Here is a 19,497-nt window from a genome sequence, read left to right on the forward strand (position 1 = left end):
TTTTTTTTTTTTTTGAGACGGAGTCTCGCTCTGTCGCCCAGGCTGGAATGCAGTGGCCGGATCTCAGCTCACGCAAGCTCTGCCTCCCGGGTTCACGCCATTCTCCTGGTTCAGCCTCCCGAGTAGCTGGGACTACAGGCGCCCGCCAACTCGCCCGGCTAGTTTTTTGTATTTTTTAGTAGAGACGGGGTTTCACCGTATTAGCCAGGATGGTCTCGATCTCCTGACCTCATGATCCGCCCGTCTCGGCCTCCCAAAGTGCTGGGATTACAGGCTTGAGCCACCGAACCTGGCCTGCTATGGTGTTCTTAACCCAACTTTTAATGTGGTTATTCATTCTACCCTGAAAATATTTAGAAGGCAGTAACTTTTGTAAACCCAAAAGAATGTTTCTTATTCCCAGGGCGAGCATGGATTATTAAACATATCTTCATCTTTTTTACAGAAGAGTATGAATCTTTTTTTTCTACCTCTTATTTGGCAATTTACTTGAATCTGCAGTTTTTCTTATCTACATAATGGGGAGTAACAGTGCCCCTTATGATAGAAAGGAGGATATGAAAGGAAATAATAAAATTCATATGAAGCTTCTAGTAATTACAGAGTAGGTACTAAGTGAAAGTTTAGCTCCTTCGTCTTCCCTATCAGATACTGTCTGGCCTCTTTCTCCTTTGTTAGGTGGGTCGAAGGCCACAGTTAGCCCATTATGTACCTTTGTACATGCTAGGAAAAGGTGCCCTTCCTCTGGGAGGATGTAACAGTATGCCTGGCATATGAGATTGGAGCATTTGGGCTGGATTTCTGACCACTCCCCTGGCCCCCACACATTACTCCACTGCTGAGTGCCCAGGTTCAGGACATAGATATTAACAATAGTATGTGGCAGCTCTGGTAGACTTGATGGCTTTCTCCACCACCCAGGCATTTTCCTTAGCCAACAAGCTGACCAACATAATGTTCAGTAGCTACACAGTAGATTTCTTAAACAGCAGTCTTTGGCAAGGGACTGTTGTGGTTGGGTGGAAAGGGTGATACAATTAGTTGACACGAGGGTTCCTTGACTAGGCGAATTCACAGAACTTGAAACGTCCTTCTGCCCCTGAAGATGATGTCAGCATGCTGGAATGTTTCTGTTGTTACATACCTCTGCTCTGGCTTTTGGTGGGTTGAACATTTGAGTTCTAAAGAGTTAAGAGTGGAAAACAAAAAAAAGGGCAACATTTGTGATTGGGCTTTTCTTGACATAGACTTTAAATTCTGAAGAAAAATTAATTCCTTAAATCCTTAACTCATTATAATATGAATACATTCTCAGAATCGGTTTTATATGTGACATTTAATGTAAACAAAATATTTTTACTTGGCAACTATTACTATGTTTTTTAATTACCAGATTTTCAAATAAAGTTGTGAAATCTGCCCTGTATTTATGGTTAAACAAGATGATTCACATTATTCATTTTGTCATGCTCCATCTAAAAATCATCTAGGCAGTTAATGACAAATAACATTAATTTAAACTTTATTTTGGAAGAGTAAGTATTTTGCATCTAACAAGGTTGACTGTAATTCTTTTAGAACGTTGGTTTGATTGTGTCCCATTACATTTTCTGATGGTCATGGTCTAGAGAAATGAGAGTATTTTGGCTGAAATTTATGCTTTAAATCAAAGGTATATATCAACTTGGTTTTAGTGGGGTTTCTTTGTTTTTGTTTTTGAAATGGAGTTTTGCTCTTGTAGCCCAGGCTGGAGTGCAATGGCATGATCTCAGCTCACCACAACCTCCGCCTTCCCGGTTCAAGCAGTTCTCCTGCCTCAGCCTCCCGAATAGCGTGGATTATAGGCATGCGCCACCACGCATGGCTAATTTTGTATTTTTAGTAGAGATAGGGTTTCTCCATGTTGGTCAGGCTGGTCTTGAGCTCCCAACCTCAGGTGATCCGCCTGTCTTCCACCTCCCAAAGTGCTGGGATTACAGGCATGAGCCACTGTGCCCAGCCGTTTTTAGTGGGTTTGAAAAGAATTGTGGATGTTTTATTTCAGCTGGATGTCCTGGGCAGGTACAGTGGCTCACACCTGTAATTTCAGCCTTTGGGAGACCCAGGTGAGAGGATCACTTGAGCCCAGGAGTTTGAGACCAGCCTGGGAAACATGGTGAAACCTTGTCTCTACAAAAAAATACTAGTCTGTCATGGTGGTGCATAAGTGAAGTCTCACCCAGCTCTCAGGAGGCTGAGGTGGGAGGATGGCTTGAGCCTGGGAAATTGAGACTACAGTGACCTGTGATTACACCACCATACTCCTGGCTGGAGTGGGACCCTGTCCCTGTCTTAACAACAACAAAAAATTTTTTGTCTTGTTTCTAAAATACAAAATGTTTTAATATAGTACATAAAAATTAGTATGCATATACATGTCTAAATAATAGAGCTGTGTGTAGTAAAGAGGTGACTTTGACACAGTTTCAGTGGAGTGGCAAAAAGCATGACTGGAGGGTTAGGAGTGAGGGGGAGAAGGCATAAAGGAGAGGGTTGTGAGGAGAGAGTTGGAAGGAGGAACTGAAATGGGAAGAGTCACCTCTGAAGAGGCTTGAGTATGTGTACATGGTGCTAGAAGGTATTTAACAATAATAATAGTATAATAATAATTCTTATTTGTATGCCAGGCATTCAGTGAAGGTCCATTTTGCACTGTCTCATTTAAGATCCCATGTTCTTCACTGTATGTTAACCAAAGATAGGATAACTGACAGAGCGAAGCCTCAGAGAAGGCAGAAATGACAAGGAACCACTAACGAACATCCTGGAGGCGCTGTTTTTAAATACTATTAATAGTAGATAATATAGGGTAACTGCTTCTCCAGAAGGTGGTGGGTGTGGAGATGATGTCTGCTTAAGGAGGTCTTGTTTCAAATAAAATGTTGTTCCCTGAAGAGAAGAGAATATTCGAAGAGAACACTCGAGGTCATTGCCTTTTATGGGGACTGTCAGACAGTATGATGGGGAAAGGAAGAGACTAGCTGATGGGTCCAAAACCAAAGGCTTTTTAAAACATCAGCAGCAACACTGATACTAGGAGTCAGTCATAACTTTCAAAATTGGAGTGAAGTGTTATCTTAAATATATATGAATTCCCAGAATCAAGACAAGTTTATTTCTGGATTATTCTGAATTGGGTCATATGGAGGCTTGCTGGTCCAGTGCTGAGGGTATTGATAATATCTTTTCAGCACATGCCTCTTTTTCCTCTAAATTACATGCACTTGTTTGTTGTCTTTTCTTCCATTTCAGTGGAAGCCCATGGTTTTGACATGCTTTGGAATGAATGTCACTGTAATCTTCATATACCTCATGTTCACATGAAATAACCATAACGTCATGTTAGCATGTTAATAAAGTTTCAATAAGAAAAGGATGCTCTTCTCTACTTGGAAAAATGATCTTTTACGGAGTTTTAAAAATCTTACGGACAGGGAACAAGGACAACTGTGAGAGCATTTAGTGAATTTTGAGGGCGTTTAATGTAACAAAGCAGAAAATGGCTTCCATTGAAGCAGGCTGTCTACAGAAAAGTTTCACCCTGAAGGGAATGTCTTCTGAATCTGCTGACCTGAAGCCTTCACATAAAAGAGAAAGCTACACCATGCTTTTGAAGCACTCTCCTGATCATGCTAAATGCCAACTTGATTTACATCTTTTTTTTACTCATTATTTAATAAGGACTTTCTCGCTTTGCTTTTTTTTGAAAAAGAATTCTTGTCATTCATAATTGACTCCAGCTTCATGTTCTGCTCTGACTTCTTGTTCCTCATCCGACTGCTTTCCTTAAGATACTGTCATTTTCTCTAGACTCCCCAAACCTGTTTGCTTCAAATTTTTGTGGTTGACTAGGCTGAAAGATCTTTTAAGATTCTTTCCAATTCTTAAGATTTTATGAAACCCTATTTTGTTTTCTAACTTGCTTTAGCAAAAATGATCAGATTATGCTTTTATAAGTCCTTTTTCAAAATATGAGGTTGAAATGGTGGATTTTATGTATAGACTAGAGACCAGTGGTTTGTGATTGAGCAAATATTCAAATATCTATAACTGAGAATCACCCAAAACAAAGGTGCACCTGGAAAATGTTCTAGAGGCAACACTCAGTACACCCTAAAAGATTAATTTATGTTCTTTAACTATGCCACTTAAGTTGCAGGGTAAATGACAGTGAACTCTGTGAAAGAATTTGAAAGGTGAGGAAGAGGAAAATAGAAAAATAAGAGGAAATGCAATAATTTATTAAGATAATGGTTTTATTTTACTTTATTCTATATTAAAATGTTCAATATATAAGTATATGTATATATAAAGTCTAGTCCGTTAAATTACTTGAGGTGATTGTCCTTTGAAAGTTATAATTTATAGCTGGGCACAATAGCTAACACCTATAATCCCAGCACTTTGGGAGGGCAAGGCGGGTAGATCACGACGTCAAGAGATTGAGACCACCCTGGCCAACATGGTAAAACCCTGTCTCTTCTAAAAATACAAAAATTAGCTGGGCGTGGTGGCACGCGCCTGTAGTCCCAGCTACTCTGGTGGCTGAGGCAGGAGAATCACTTGAACCCAGGATGCGGAGGTTGCAGTGAGCTGAGATTGCACCACTGCACTCCACCCTGGTGACAGAGCGAGACTCCATCTCAAAAAAAAAAAAAAAGTTATTATTTATAAGGCTGGGTGTGGTGATTCATTCATATAGTCCGAGCGCTTTGAGAGGCCTAGGTGGGAGGATTGCTTGAGCCTAGGAATTCAAGACCAGCCTGGGCAACATAGGGAGACCCCATCTCTATTAAAAATAAAAATTAGCCAGGCATGGTGGCCACACTGCTGTGGTGCCAGCAACTTGGGTGACTGAGATTGGGAGGATAGCTTGAGCCCATGAGGTCAAGGCTGCATTGAGCCATGTTTGTACCACTGCATTCCAGCCTGGACAACAGAGTGAAACCCTGTCTCAAAAAAAAGAAGAAAGAAAAAGTTATAATATAAATTAGTTATTAAATATATATTTATAATAGCGTTTTGATGCCTGCTTAGGATCCGTAGTTTTTCTCCACATACTGAGAGTCAGGTAAACATTTCATGTTTTTTGTGTTCAACATTAGAAAAGAAAGCCCTGGGGAGTGAAAAGTGATACTTCCTTAGCTCTATGTGTATGATATATATTAATTTTTTTTTTTTTTTTTTTGAGACGGAGTGTTGTTCTGTCGCCCAGGCTGGAGTGCAGTGGCGGGATCTCAGCTCACTGCAAGCTCCGCCTCCCGGGTTTACGCCATTCTCCTGCTTCAGCCTCCGGAGTAGCTGGGACTACAGGCGCCCGCCACCTTGCCCAGCTGGTTTTTTGTATTTTTAGTAGAGACGGGGTTTCACCGTGTTAGCCAGGATGGTCTTGATCTCCTGACCTCGTGATCCGCCCGTCTCGGCCTCCCAAAGTGCTGGGATTACAGGCTTGAGCCACCGCGCCCGGCCTAATTTTTTTTTTTTAATTATACTTTAAGTTCTAGGGTACATGTGCATAATGTTCAGGTTTGTTACATATGTATACTTGTGCCATGTTGGTGTGCTGCACCCATCAACTCGTCAGCACCCATCAACTTGTCATTTACATCGGGTATAACTCCCAATGCAATCCCTCCCCCCCGCCCTTTCCCCATGATAGGCCCTGGTGTGTGATGTTCCCCTTCCCGAGTCCAAGTGTTACTAAATTTTTTAATAGTATACTTGTTAACACTGATCCACAAGATTACTGAATCTTAAAGGGACAGTGAAGTCAAAGTATATTCTGTGATAATCCAGAAATAACTGTATGCCAAATGACTATTTAAGATCATTAAAAGTTATGTCTTTAGATTTATATTAAGCAGAATCAACTTATTTATCTGCTTTTGAGAAATGTACATTTGATAACAATCCAGAGCCCAAATGTCTTATTACAGATACATTTTAGAGAATTCATTATTTGTATGCTTTAAAGTTAGAAATTATTGGGATTTATTTGACAATTCCCAACTCTACCAGTGTAGCACTCAGATTTCTCTATTATGACAAACTGTGAGGAATTCCTAGGAAATACCTCAAGATGGGTGGAGAAAATGCTCTCTTGATCATGAAAGGTGATACATGTTAGAGGAATGTGCTAAGCACCTTCCTTGAAGTGGGGAAAAATGTTCAGAAGCAAGCAAAGTGAGTAGCATAGAGCTGCCTTAAAGTTTGCCTCTTGTGTTCTCCTGCCTGTGTAATAATCTCTCAGCACCGAAGATCAAATGAGAGATTGTTACCAAGAAAAATGAGAGAGCTGGAAAATAGATGTGAAATATAAAAATGATGGGTAAATTACACATTGATTTAGGCTTTAACTTTAAACAGCACAGAGAGGGTAAAGATGTGTGAGAAGTTGCAGAGCCGAGAGGGTTGAGGTGTTGGTTAACTCCTACTTTATGTGCTGTAGTTCATTTAAAGTTCTACTTTTCACCTTTGAAACTGAGAGACAGTTTACTATAAGGGTTAAGACCAAGGCCTCTTGAAATCCCATGGACCTGGTTTGAATCCCAGGCATCCTTTATTGTCCATGAAATCTTGGACAAGTTACTGTATCTATCTGTATTCTTCACTTGGAAAAATGAGATAATAACTCATAGGGCTGTTGCTAGCATTAAAAGACAGAATCCATATCACATAGTTAAAATGTATTATTAATAGTATACAGTGCCTGGTATAGTGTCTTGCATATATAATAGGTAAATAAATGTGATCTGATATTTTACAATTTAATGAGTTTGTAATACCTGGTAGCCACTGTTACTTTGTTAAAAATCTGTTACCACACTGTCTTTGAAGTTATGTTTATCTCCAAGCTTTTTATCATCAAATTGAGGTCATTGGCTCTTATCCAAGTAGTTGGTTCCTGATTCTTCTAATAGTTCTGGATTATTATAAGATGGAGATTGTCAGTCTGAAGTCACAATATATGGGAAAAGACTATAGTAACTGGAAACCTATTAGCAATGAACTATAACAAATAAAGCCCAAAGTCAGAGCAACGAAGAGACAGAGACAGTGTATTTGACTAGTTACTCTCAGGCTTGTGTTCCAAATATCTTTTTAAAAACTTTTTAAACAAAAACACTTTTTTTTAAAACAAAATTGCTGCTTGCTTTTTCCCATGTAGAAATTCAGGTAAATTAAGAGAAATGGCCCTATGAAATGGAGAAATAGCACAAGGAAAAGCATAATAATCCAGAATCAATATAACCAATCCTTAAGAAGCTTGGTTTGTTTTATATAGCTTGTGGCTTGATCTATTTGATGATTTCGTTCCTAAAAAATGATAATATAGAAACAACCACCATTTTTCTTAATTAAAACTATGGCCTATCCATTTCATTTTAATAAAAGATGCCAATATGGAATACGAAGACTTAAAATTTTTCTTTTTGAAATAGAAAAAGTAATTCAATTATAAAACTGAAGTTGCAGATGGCATTAGCTTGTAATTATTGTATCTACTCTAGTATGGGAGTTCTTCTGAGGTCTTTGTTAAACCCAGTGATGGCTGATAAATGGCACTTTTTAATCATCGCTCTTGACTTAGCTGCATAATGAAGATGCCACTCATGTCAGGGCAACTAATGGCTTTGATTTGACTGTGATGGTGAGAGCCTTTCCCTTCCTCTCCACTGGGAATCACTCTGATGTTGTTTAATTTCAGTCATGATTTTTAAAGTATTAATTTCTTCATTCATTCTTTAAAGAAACATTCATTATGCTGAGATGTGGGTATATAGTTACTTTGTTTTTCAGTAGCTGCAGATCAGTATTTTTTTCTAATAGTGCCACATATTTTTAAAAGATTATTTCAATTTGAGAATCATGATTATCTACAATAACTATCTAAATCTCAAATGTGTTGAGGAGTACTGTGTTTTGTATACTTACTTACGTGCTTGATTATTCCAGATAAGGTAATTCTTTCCTGTCTTCTTTGCTTTACTTTAGAGATTATCTTCTAAAAAGGGGGAAACATATAGAAACTCAAGACTGTTGAGCGCTCTTGACTTGATCTTAGAGCACACATGTCAAATATTTTTTAAAATTTACTAGAAACCTTTGAAGTAATCATTTGGGATAGTAAAGTTCATTTACATTTTGAGTGTTATTAAGATTTTCAGGTAGGCCAGGTGTGGTGGCTCACACCTCCCAAAGTGTTCCCAGCACTTTGGGAGGCCGAGGTGGGCAGATCACCTGAGGTCAGGAGTTCGAGACCAGCCTGGCCAACATGGTGAAACTCTGTCTCTACTAAAAATACAAAAATTAGCTAGGCATGGTGGTGGGTACCTGTAGTCCCAGCTACTCAGGAGGCTGAGACAGGAGAATCATTTGAACCCAGGAGACAGAGGTGAGCCGAGATTGTACCACTGCACTTCAGCCTGGGAGACAGCCAGACTCTGTCTCAAAAAAAGAAAAAAATTTTAGATCCATCCATGAGTATCATTTCCACCAGCTCTCTTAATAAAATGACTTATTACATATTGGGGCATAAAAATAGAAGTATTTATGTTCAACTTTTCTTCAGTGATTATTTGTAGATTTTTGGAAACTTTGCTCAGTTTTGGAGTAAAGAGAAAGAGATTAAATTATTTCCATTTAAGAACCAGCTCAAATGCCTGTTTTATTCTCTTGATAAGTGTTGGAATATTATTTTTGTCTTTCCCACTGATTTCTAAATCCTTCTGGTTACTCTATTGCTACAATAATTTTATGACTCATAGGAGGAATATTTGTGCGAAAGATTAAGATGCTAATTCTTTAAAAATGATATTCATAGACTACCATATATAGGCAGCATAAGTGAAATAGAATAAATCTTGCAACAGTACTCACAGTTTTCCAAGATAAGGTTTTCTTTTGATGTTAGTAAGGTAAGGAAGTGGTAAAACTTATTTTAGGTTAAAATCTCAGTGATAGGTATTTATTTGAGCAGTCTGAAGTCTAAGTGTGCTGTTTTTCCTTCAGTAAATCTTTACAGAAAGCTAATCTTTCATAAATAAACTTAGTAAACTAAGTCTAAGCCATTTCATTGAGTTAAAATCTAAAAGACTTAAGTAGCACTGAAGAAAGTCTGAAGAGTTGCATATTAGTGGGCTCACTAAGCTTACACTTGACCTTTTCTTCCAGAAAGTTCTTAACAGCTATAAACTGACAAACAGGAAAATGATTTTTTAAACAGTTTCGTAGTTTTACCTTGAGACAATTGTATTTTTCCCTTCTTAAATCATTCATTCAACAAATATCAAATGCCCTGCTTTATGCTATGCACTGTGATTGCAGAATCAAGCAAAGACAGACTTTGTGTATATTATCATTAAAAATGTTATGGCAGGGCCAGGCGTGGTGGCTCATACTTGTATTCCCAGCACTTTGGGAGGCTGAGGCAGGTGGATCACCTGAGGTTAGGAGTTCGAGACCAACTTGGCCAACATGGTGAAACCCCGTCTCTACTAAAAATACAAAAAATTACCTGGGTGTGGTGGCATTCGCCCATAATCCCAGCTGCTTGGGAGGCTGAGACAGGAGAATTGCTTGAACCTGGGAGATAGAGGTTGCAGTGAACTGAGATTGTGCCACTGCACCCCAGCCTGGGTGACAAGAGCAAAACAACTTCTCAAAAAAAAAAAACCCCCCCAAAAAAAAAAAACGAAGAATGTTATGGCAGATGTATAGTACTGAGTGTTGAGAAAGTAGAGAGAGAAAGGAACACATGAGTCAGTAGTGGAAAGGGAGAACAGTGAAGACTTTTTTTTTTTTTTGAGGGGGGACACAAGGTGTTGCTCCATCACCCAGGCTGGAGAGCAGTGGCACGATCACTGCTCACTGCAGCTTCACCTTCTTGGGCTCAAGTGATTCTCATGCCTCAGCCTCCCAAGTAGCTGGGGCTACAGGCATGCACCATCATGCCCAACTGTTTCTTTTTTTTTTTTTTGGTAGAGACAAAAAAAAAAAAAAACGGTGGGGCATGGTGGTGTATGCCTATAGTCCCAGCTTTCTGGCAGCTTTTCTGGGGATTACATGTGTGAGCCACTGCACTCTGCTAAGACTTCTTTAAGGAGGTTCATTGATTTCTTTATCCAATATTGAACATATGCTATGTGCCAGGCATGGTTTTAAGTTACGAGAATGGATATACAATGAGCCAGATATTAAAAGTGGAAGAAAGAAAAATAGGCAAGTTATGGTCAGAGTGATTGACTGGGGATGGAGGGAGATGATAGCTTAGATTACCTTCTCTAGTGTGGGCCCCTGTAATTGACATCTTTTGAGCAGAGATCTGAATGAAAGGAGAGTGAGAGCCATGTGAATATCTGGGGAAGGGGGAGAATGTTCCATGCATAACACCACAACCAGTTCAAAGGCCCTGAGACATGTTTGAGGAACAGCAAAAAGGCCACTGCACCACGAATAGAGTCTGTGAAAGGCAGAATGGGGCTTCATTACAGAGGTGCTTGTAGGATTTGAACAGAGGAGTGACATGGTATCAGTAACTTTCTAAAAAATAGGGAGATTTCTTGGAGGGCAGTTGCAGTAACCCAGGGAGAGGATGACCAAAGTGGTGGTGATAAAAGTGATTGGGTTCAGGACTTGAGTATTAGTGGACGAGTGGGAAGTTAGAAGAAAAGGGAAGATAAAAGTAGCTAGTAGATGGGCAATTACTAAGCCCTGGAACCTCTAATACCATATCGCTAGTGGTAAGATGGTGAGCGATGAGACTGAAGACCACCTCAGAATGGCTTTTTGTCATAAGCTAAGAAGTTTGAGTCTTGTCCTGAAAATGTTGGGATACCATTAAAAATCTTCTTTAGGGGTCTTCCTCTATGGTTTTTTCCCTATTTTTATTATCTGCTCATTTGAATTTTGAAATCCAAATATCTCATTTTCTTATATTTAAAGCTACTTTCTTAGGTGTAGTGTACATGAAAAAGTTTAATATATTATTAGAACAAAATGGTAGAACTGTTCTAAGAAAGAGTAGGGAACTGACGTTTAAGCACCTGCTGTGAACCATGACCTGTGTCACACACGTTCTTTAATTCTCTCAACGATCCATTGAGTGTTCATCTCTTTTTTATAGATAAAGAAAGTGAGCATCAAGCAGGTTAAGGAATTTGCCCAAGGTTAGAAGGCTAGTAAGTATTGGATCCAAGATTTGAACCCAGGTCTGTCTGAATCTAAACCCTTTATAGTCTCTAAACTATACTGTCTTTCTAGAGTTGAGTATGAAACTAAGGTCATATAAATTTTATTTATAATGTATCAAAGATTTTTTAAATCAGGTAACCCAATGAGTAGTACTTTTGCTGTATTGTTAAAGTTTGAGTTAATGGTAACTCTAGAAAAGGTTTAATTGAACAAGCGGTCCTTGTTAGTCTTTGGTATTCTAGAGTAGTGCTTCTTAATTTGTAATGTGTCAAGGAATTACCTCAGGATTTGTTCAAATGCAGTTCTTATTCAGTGGGTCTGATTTAATAGGATTGGGACCTGAGATTCTGCATTTCTAACAAGTTTCCAGGTGATACTGATACTGCTGGTTAAAGGAGTACACAAATAGAATACTGTTGTATGGTTTAAACTTAAATCCATAGAAATGTCATTAGAGATCGTTTTATCATTCTTATTTTAGGCTGTAATAAAACCTTTACTGAGTACCTAAATACAAATGAGTGGTTCCATCATTTCATGAGCTTTTATTTAATATAAAAACCCTGCAAAATAAATGTTGTCTACTTTTCTTAAATCTATTATTTACAGGCCGGGTGTGGTGGCTGATCACGCCTGTAATCCCAGCACTTTGGGAGGCCAGGGCGGGCAGATCACGAGGTCAAGAGATTGAGACTGTCCTGGCCAACATGGTGAAACCCTGTCTCTACTAAAAATATAAAAATTAGCTGGGCACGGTGGTGCGTGTCTGTAGTTCCAGCTACTCGGGAGGCTGAGACAGGAGAATCGCTCGAACCCGGTAGGCAGAAGTTGCAGTAAGCCGAGATTGCACCACTGCACTCCAGCCTGGTGACAGAGCAAGACTCCGTCTCAAAAAAAAAAAAAAAAAAATCTGTTATTTATAAAGTCACAAATTAAGTTTCTGAGAGATTGCAACTTGACAAAGACCAATCATACTTTTCCACAGATAGACTCTTAATCATGTCAGCTCAGCAAACTTTGGTTGTATTTGGTAGCAGTGCTAAGTCCTAGGGATACAAAGACAAAAAAGTCAGTGTCTCTACTTCGAGAGCTTAGAGTCTGTTGAGAAGAGAAGGATGCAGGCAAATGATTGGGGTGTAGAACATTCTCCCCCTTCCCCAGATATTCACATGGCTCTCACTCTCAGTTCATTCAGATCTCTGCTCAAAAGACGTCAATTACAGAGACCCGCACTGGAGGAGGTAATCTAAGCTGTCATCTCCCTCCATCCCCAGTCAATAACTGACCATAACTTGCCTATTTTTCTTTCTTCCACTTTTAATATCAGAGAGGCATCTGCTATAAAGGGGACATGAGCACAGTGGTTGGGGCACCAGTATGCTGGTGCTAGAATGCAGGTAAGAAGTAGTGCCAGAATTCCAATCTAAGCCTTCACATGTATGGTCCAGAGTTTCGTCTTATTCTACCACACTGCCCATTGTAATCCAGAAGGGGCTTGGATTCATCAGCGTGTTCTAGTAGTTTGGCAGAAGAATCTTCTAGCTACCTATAGGACACAGGTGAACCTGAACTCAGGACAGGGTGGGCAGGATGGATTAACCACCACACTCTTACATTTGTTTACCCAAAGCTTATTTCTATCAGTATGTTTATAGTATCGTTAGTTTGGGAGGCCAAGGCGAGTGAATCACCCAAGGTCAGGAGTTTGAGACCAGCCTGACCAACATGGTGAAACCCTGTCTCTACTAAAAATACAAAAATTTGCTGAGCATGGTGGTACACCCCTGTAATCCCTGGCTACTTGGGAGGCTGAGGTGGGAGAATTGCTTGAACCTGGGAGGTGGAGGCTGCAGTGAGCTGAGGTCGCGCCACTGCACTCCAGCCTGGGTGACAGAGTGAGACCTCGTCTCAAAAAAAACTTTCTTCTTTCACCAAAACTTGATGTATAGACTGCCTTTTCTTCAGTGAATGTGTTTGTTTTCCCATATTCGGCTTATCAAAGCCACAAAATAAGTTAGTGATAATAATACAGTCATGTGTTGCTTAATGACTGGGGTAAGTTCGGGGAAATGGGTTGCTGGGTGATGTTATCATTATATAAATATCATAGAGTATGCTTACACAAACCTAGATGATATAGCCTGTTATACACCTAGACTCTATGATATAGCTTATTGCTCCTAGGCTACAAACCTGGACAGCATGTTACCGTACTGAAGACTGTAGGCAATTGTAACACAATGGTAAGTATATGTGTATCTAAATATGTCTAAACATAGAAGAGGTAATGCACTATGACATTACCTTATGACAGCCACGATGTCTCTAGGTGACAGGAATTTTTCAGCTCTATTATAAGTTTCTGGGATCACCATTCTACATGTGATCCATCATTGACTGAAATGTCATTATGCAGCAAATTTGTATATAACTTTTTCCATTGCGTCTGCCTAAAAATCTTAGTAGTGTGGGCAGAACTTGATTAGGGATTGTTTAAGACATATATCATCAAGAATGAATTTCAGAAGAATTTATGTTCATGGAAGACTCCTTTGTAAAGAAAATTAAAGAAGAATCAGAGGTGATACATTTTAGTTTCTATTTATTTTGAAAGCCAAAAGTCGGCACAAATTGCACTCCAAAGTATCACAAACTACTAACAAGGCAGTAGTTTCTAATCAATGCTGCTGTCTTTGTCCTGAGCAACCTTGCAGAATTGTACATTCCGACTCATAAAAAATGGAGAACTTTTTCCTGATACTCTAGGGCAGAGTGATAAGTTTTTCTTCTCATAATTCCATGTAGCTTATAGTTAAACTCAGTGTAGAATAGTGATGAACACAAGACAGTACGTACTGTATTCAAGAAATCAGAACAGGTGCAATTTCAATTTATAGGTGGGAAGAGTTTTACTAGTGGGACGAATTGGAGAAAAGCTTCACAAAGATACGGCATAAGAACAGAGTAGAATTGGGTCGGGCATAGTGGCTCACACCTGTAGTCCCAGCACTTTTGGAGGCCAATGTGGGTGGATCACGAGGTCAGGAGTTTGAGAACAGCCTGACCAACATGGTGAAACCCCGTCTCTACTAAAAATAACAAAAGTTAGCCAGACGTGGTGGTGCATGCCTGTAATCCCAGCTACTCAGGAGACTGAGGCAGGAGAATCACTTGAACCCAGGAGGCGGAGGTTGCATTGAGCTGAGATCATGCCGTTGCACTACAGCCTGGGCAACAGAGTAAGACTCTGTCTCAAAAAGAGAGTGAGTAGAATTTCAGTGGGTTGAAAACAGTGGAGGCTAGGAAGACACAGGCTTTGGGGTGGACATACTGAGAATGTATGGAGGTGGAAAGTGCATGACACTGCTAGGTACTGGAAAGACAGGAGTGAACAAGCCATGCGGCTGGGAAGACTGAATGAATTACTAAAGTGATAGAATCATCTTACCAGAGAGAAAGCAGCTGATGAAGTAGGAGAAGAAACTATATGTAGGCAAGTTATTAGGAAGAAGTGACATTCAGAGTGGGAAGGGATGAGAGGGAGTTAGCTAAGCAACGAAGGTGGAGAGAAGAGTTCCTGAAGGGAGCAGCTGCACTTGTGAAGGTCCTGGAGGTGGGAGAGGAGACGTTTGAGGAACTGAAAGAAGATTGAATGAGGAGGGATGTGAAATAATTGTGGAGGAATAGATAGAGCCTGACATGTTGGATGCTTTCAGTACTGAAGCAGTGCTATATAATGCCTGACTGTAGAGGATACCCTGCTAAAAATTTGCGAATTTTCCTTTAGGGAGCTGAGCCTTGAGTCAGAGGACTTCCTCCTTAGAGGAGGTGAGGTAAGATGATCATGTGGCTGTGGTATATACAGAGTTTAGTGTTGGAGTTGAATAAGACCAATTTGGAAGTTACTGCTTAAACTTCGTCATGGAAATGTGGAAGTTTCAAGGTCAAGAGATTGAGACCAGCCTGGCCAACACGGTGAAACCCCACCTTTACTAAAAATACAAAAATTAACCAGCCGTGGTGTTAGGCGCCTGTAGTCCCAGCTACTCGGGAGGCTGAGGCAGGAGAATCGCTTGAACCCGGCAGGCAGAGGTTGCAGTGAACCAAGATTGTGCCATGGCACTCTAGCCTGGCGACACAGTGAGACTAGGTCTCAAAAAAAAAAAAAAAATTATGTGAAAGTTTTATTTGAGGGAGAAATGGAAATGACATTTTAAAGTAAACCCCACTCAAAATATGGGAATACATGTGAGGTGTCAAATGTCCAGCTGGAAGAGGAAAACTAGTATTGACCCTGTGAGAGGCATTAAAGATATGGAAGTCATTTACATGAATATGACAAGCCACGGGATTTCATGAAAATTCCAAGAAAAGAGGATTAAAAAAAAATACAGCATATGATTACTGTTTGTCATACTTGTGGCACAGTATTCAAGAGCATGATTTCTGGAGAGCCCAATTGTCAAGGTTTGAATCTCACTCTGCCACGTACCAGGTTGGGCTGAATGATCCTGTACAAGCTAACTTTTCTTTGCCTTAGATTCCTCATCTGTAGAGTGGGTATAATAATAGTACCTCCATCATAGGGTTGTTAAGTGAGTTAATATTTGCTTGCAAAGAACTTAGGAAAAGTGCCTTGTATATAGTAAGAACAGTTTGTGAATCATAAATACATGAGATCAGAATTTCAAAACAAGCATCAGGCAAAGTGTTAGAATTCAGTTCTTTTAAAAGGTCATTGAATCTACTTTTCCAGCTACTCTTGTTACTTTTTAAGGAAACTACTCGATAATCCTGTACTTTGTACCACTCATCAGGATGTGTTTAGTATAAACTTCACTGTCCTGGGTGACTTCTTTATTCCCAAATTGTGGGGCAGGTGACAAGGGAAGGTTGGTCGTCTAACTTGTGGTGTAGTTAATCAAGACTTTCCTGTTTGAATAGACGTGGCAGATGGTTTTAGTTAGTCATTACTAATGCAAGAAGGTCCTTTAGGCAAGAGCAGGAAGTTGATGGTGAGTCACCTTCAGTATTATGACATGGAGTATTTGTTTTTAAAATATCACAGGGAGTTGGTTTTTGCTGTAGTAGCTAAGTTGTCAATCAAGTAATACTAGTAGGAAATCTTATATAAAAACTTGCTTCTCTCAAGTTTAAGTAATTCTGATTTATGAATTATTTTATATATTGCCTACTACTCTGTTTTTGCTTATCCTGATTCAAATTTCTCTCCCTGTGTCAATCTAGTTTTGTGTAGCTATGAAGGAATAACTGAAACTGAGTAATTTATAAAGAAAAGAGGTTTACTTTAGCTCACAGTTCTGCAGGCTGTATAGGAAGCATGGTGCCAGCATCTGCTTCTGGTGAGGACCTCAGGAAGCTTACAGTCCTAGCAAAAGGCAAGTGGGAACCAGTGTGATACACAGTGAGAGAGGGTGGAAGAAAGTGAGCGAGAGAAGTCCCAGGCTTTTAAACAACCAGATCTCAGGTGAACTGAATGAGAACTCATTTATGACCAAGGGGATGGTGGGAAGCCATTCATGAGGGACCCCACCCCCCACCAGGCCCCACCTCCAACTTTGGGACTCCCATTTCACTATGAAATTTGGAGGGGACAAACATCCAAACTATATCACGCTCTTTACGTCTCATTAAAATGCTGGCCTGTTTCTCTTTTCCTTTTTTTGCTGTAGCGCCTACTTTTAATCTTTCCTTCTAAAGAAGGCTTTGGTGTGGTGGTCCAGCATGATAGCCCAGCCTTAAAGCTTTCACATCTTTTTCGCGTCTAAGGGCCCAGCTTTCAAGTGTGTAAAAGTTAATTGGGGTGAAAATGTGTATTACCCATTCTGACCAATGTAGAGGTTGTCATGAGTTTGGGGGATTGGAATTACTGTTCAGTAATGGTAATCCCCTTTAAGTATTACCTATTTGACCCTTTACTGGTTGAAATGATGAAAGTTTTTCTGGTAGATTCTTAACCCTAAAAACAAAGTGAACTGTTTATTCTGCCCCATCCACACGTAGTAGCCTCTTCATGCTTTCCCCTGCCTGGAATGCCCATGCCCAGAATGTCACATGTTTGGCTAGGAATGCATTTAGGTCAAAGCTTACAGGTCACTTCCTGCCCTTCTTGATCTGCTTTTCTAAAAATCTGTTTCCCATTTATCTTTTTCTTTCCCATTTTTCATTTTTCTTTCATGCATGCTGCTTTATTTTTGCTGCCCTTTTCATTAGCCAGCATTGTACTGTCTTCTGTCTAGAACATAAATTCCATCAGATAGGGGCTATGTTTGTTACTGCTCCATCTCTAGGGCCTGAATATAGTAGGAACTCAATAAATACTTGTTGAATAGAAGTATTCGCTATATCCCTGTCCCTTCAGTTCACATGACACATTAAAATAATGTAGAAATTGAGCTTACATAGAAAGAATGAAACAGAGTATTTTGTTTTACAAGCATAAACAAAGGATTTTAATTGAATTTCATTTTGATTACATTCATTTCAGCCAATATTTATTCTTTTTTTTTTTTTCTTTTTGAAATGGAGTCTTGCGTCCGTCGCCCAGGCTGGAGTGCAGTGGCACAATCTCAGCTCACTGCAGCGTCCACCTCCCGGGTACAAGAGATTCTCCTGCCTCAGCCTCCCGAGTAGCTGAAACTACAGGTGTGCGCCACCACACCTGGCTGATTTTGTAGTTTTAGTAGAGATGGGGTGTCACCATGTCACCATGTTGGCAGGCTGGTCTTGAACTCCTAACCTCATGATCCTCCTGCCTCAGCCTCCTAGTCTATTTCTAATTAGTAGGTCCTATGCTGGACAAAAATGGAAAATGCAAAACATATACTCCTGTGTTCAAGAATTTCACAGTCTAGCCAGGAAGAAAACATGCATAATGAAAATACTGAATGATAAATGCTATGACATAGATATAAACAAAATGTTTTGCTAGCACAGAGAAAGAACTCTTCATCTGTATTGAGGAAGTGAAAAGTTCTCAACTAAAAATTGTTTAAAGCTAAATGGCCAGTAATAATTCTTGGCCAGGCGTGGTAGCTCGCACCTGTAATCCCACCCCTTTGGGAGGTCGAGGTGGGAGGATCTCTTGAGCTCAGGAGTTCGAGACTAGCCTGGGCAACATAATGAGACCCCATCTCTACAGAAAAATTTAAAAAATAGCTGAGTGTGGTGGTGTGCGCCTGTGGTCCTAACTCCCCAGGAAGCTGAGGCAGGAGGTCGCTTGAGCCCAGGAGTTCGAGGCTGCAGTGAGCCAGGTTTGCACCACCGCACTCCATCCTGGGTGACAATGAGACCCTGTCTCAAAAAAAGTAAAATAATAATAACTCCCATGGGAATTAAAAAAAAAAAAAAAAGTACTGCCCTTTTGGTGCCTGTTTTGTCATGGTAGATTTGCCTAATTCTAGCAGATGTGGCTGTGTGCTATTCCCAGACCTGCAGGGCTTCATAAATTTATCTCCAAACTGCCTAAAATGAATAGATGTGGTTGTGTGTAACTCAGATAAATTTAAGAAATACTTCTGTACTAGCTGAAGAATTCTAAGTGGTTGTGTTTTGTTTGTTTTTGTTGTTATTTTTTGAGACAGAGTCTCACCCTGTCGCCCAGACTGGATAGAGTGCAGTGGCGCGATCTCAGCTCACTGAAACCTCCACCTCCCAGATTCAAGTGATTCTCCTGCCTCAGTCTCCTGAGTAGCTGGGATTACAGGCCCTTACCACCACACCCGGCTAATTGTTTTGTATTTTTTGGTAGAGACAGGGTTTCACCATGTTGGTCAGGCTGATCTCAGACTCCTGACCTTGTGATCCCCTGCCTCGGCCTCCCAAAGTGCTAGGATTACAGGCGTAAGCCACCGTGCCCGGCCCTAAGTGGTGGTTTTAAATCAGTGGTTCTCAAAGTGTGTTCCTTAGACCAGCATCAGCATCACCTGGAAATTTTCAGGCCCAGCCCCTGGCCTGCTGAATCAGAAAATACAGGGGTAGGGCTCAGCAACATGCATGTTAATAACCCCCCCAGGTGATTCTGATGAATATTTATAGCACATTACAATCAGAATATAAATTGAACATAAAGGCATCCTGAATTTATTTCGATCAAGCCCCTGTGGTCTCCTCTTGCATTTATTTTTGTGGGAATCCTACATTTCGCCCCTTGGAGTTAACCTTACTGCATCCTAACCCTAGCCCAAACAGATGATTGAAACACATTTTCGCTAAGTGTGACTTGTTTCACTTTCAGAAAACATA

General features: G+C 40.1%; 1 protein-coding gene across 3 annotated transcripts in view; it reads left to right on the plus strand.

Annotated features, from left to right (window-relative positions):
* YAP1 (Yes1 associated transcriptional regulator) overlaps positions 1 to 19,497 on the plus strand; it is a 123,417-nt gene that overhangs the window by 55,705 nt on the left and 48,215 nt on the right. The window lies entirely within an intron of this gene.

Source organism: Piliocolobus tephrosceles, chromosome 13 (assembly GCF_002776525.5).
Source record: "Piliocolobus tephrosceles isolate RC106 chromosome 13, ASM277652v3, whole genome shotgun sequence".
NCBI classification, from domain to species: domain Eukaryota; kingdom Metazoa; phylum Chordata; class Mammalia; order Primates; family Cercopithecidae; genus Piliocolobus; species Piliocolobus tephrosceles.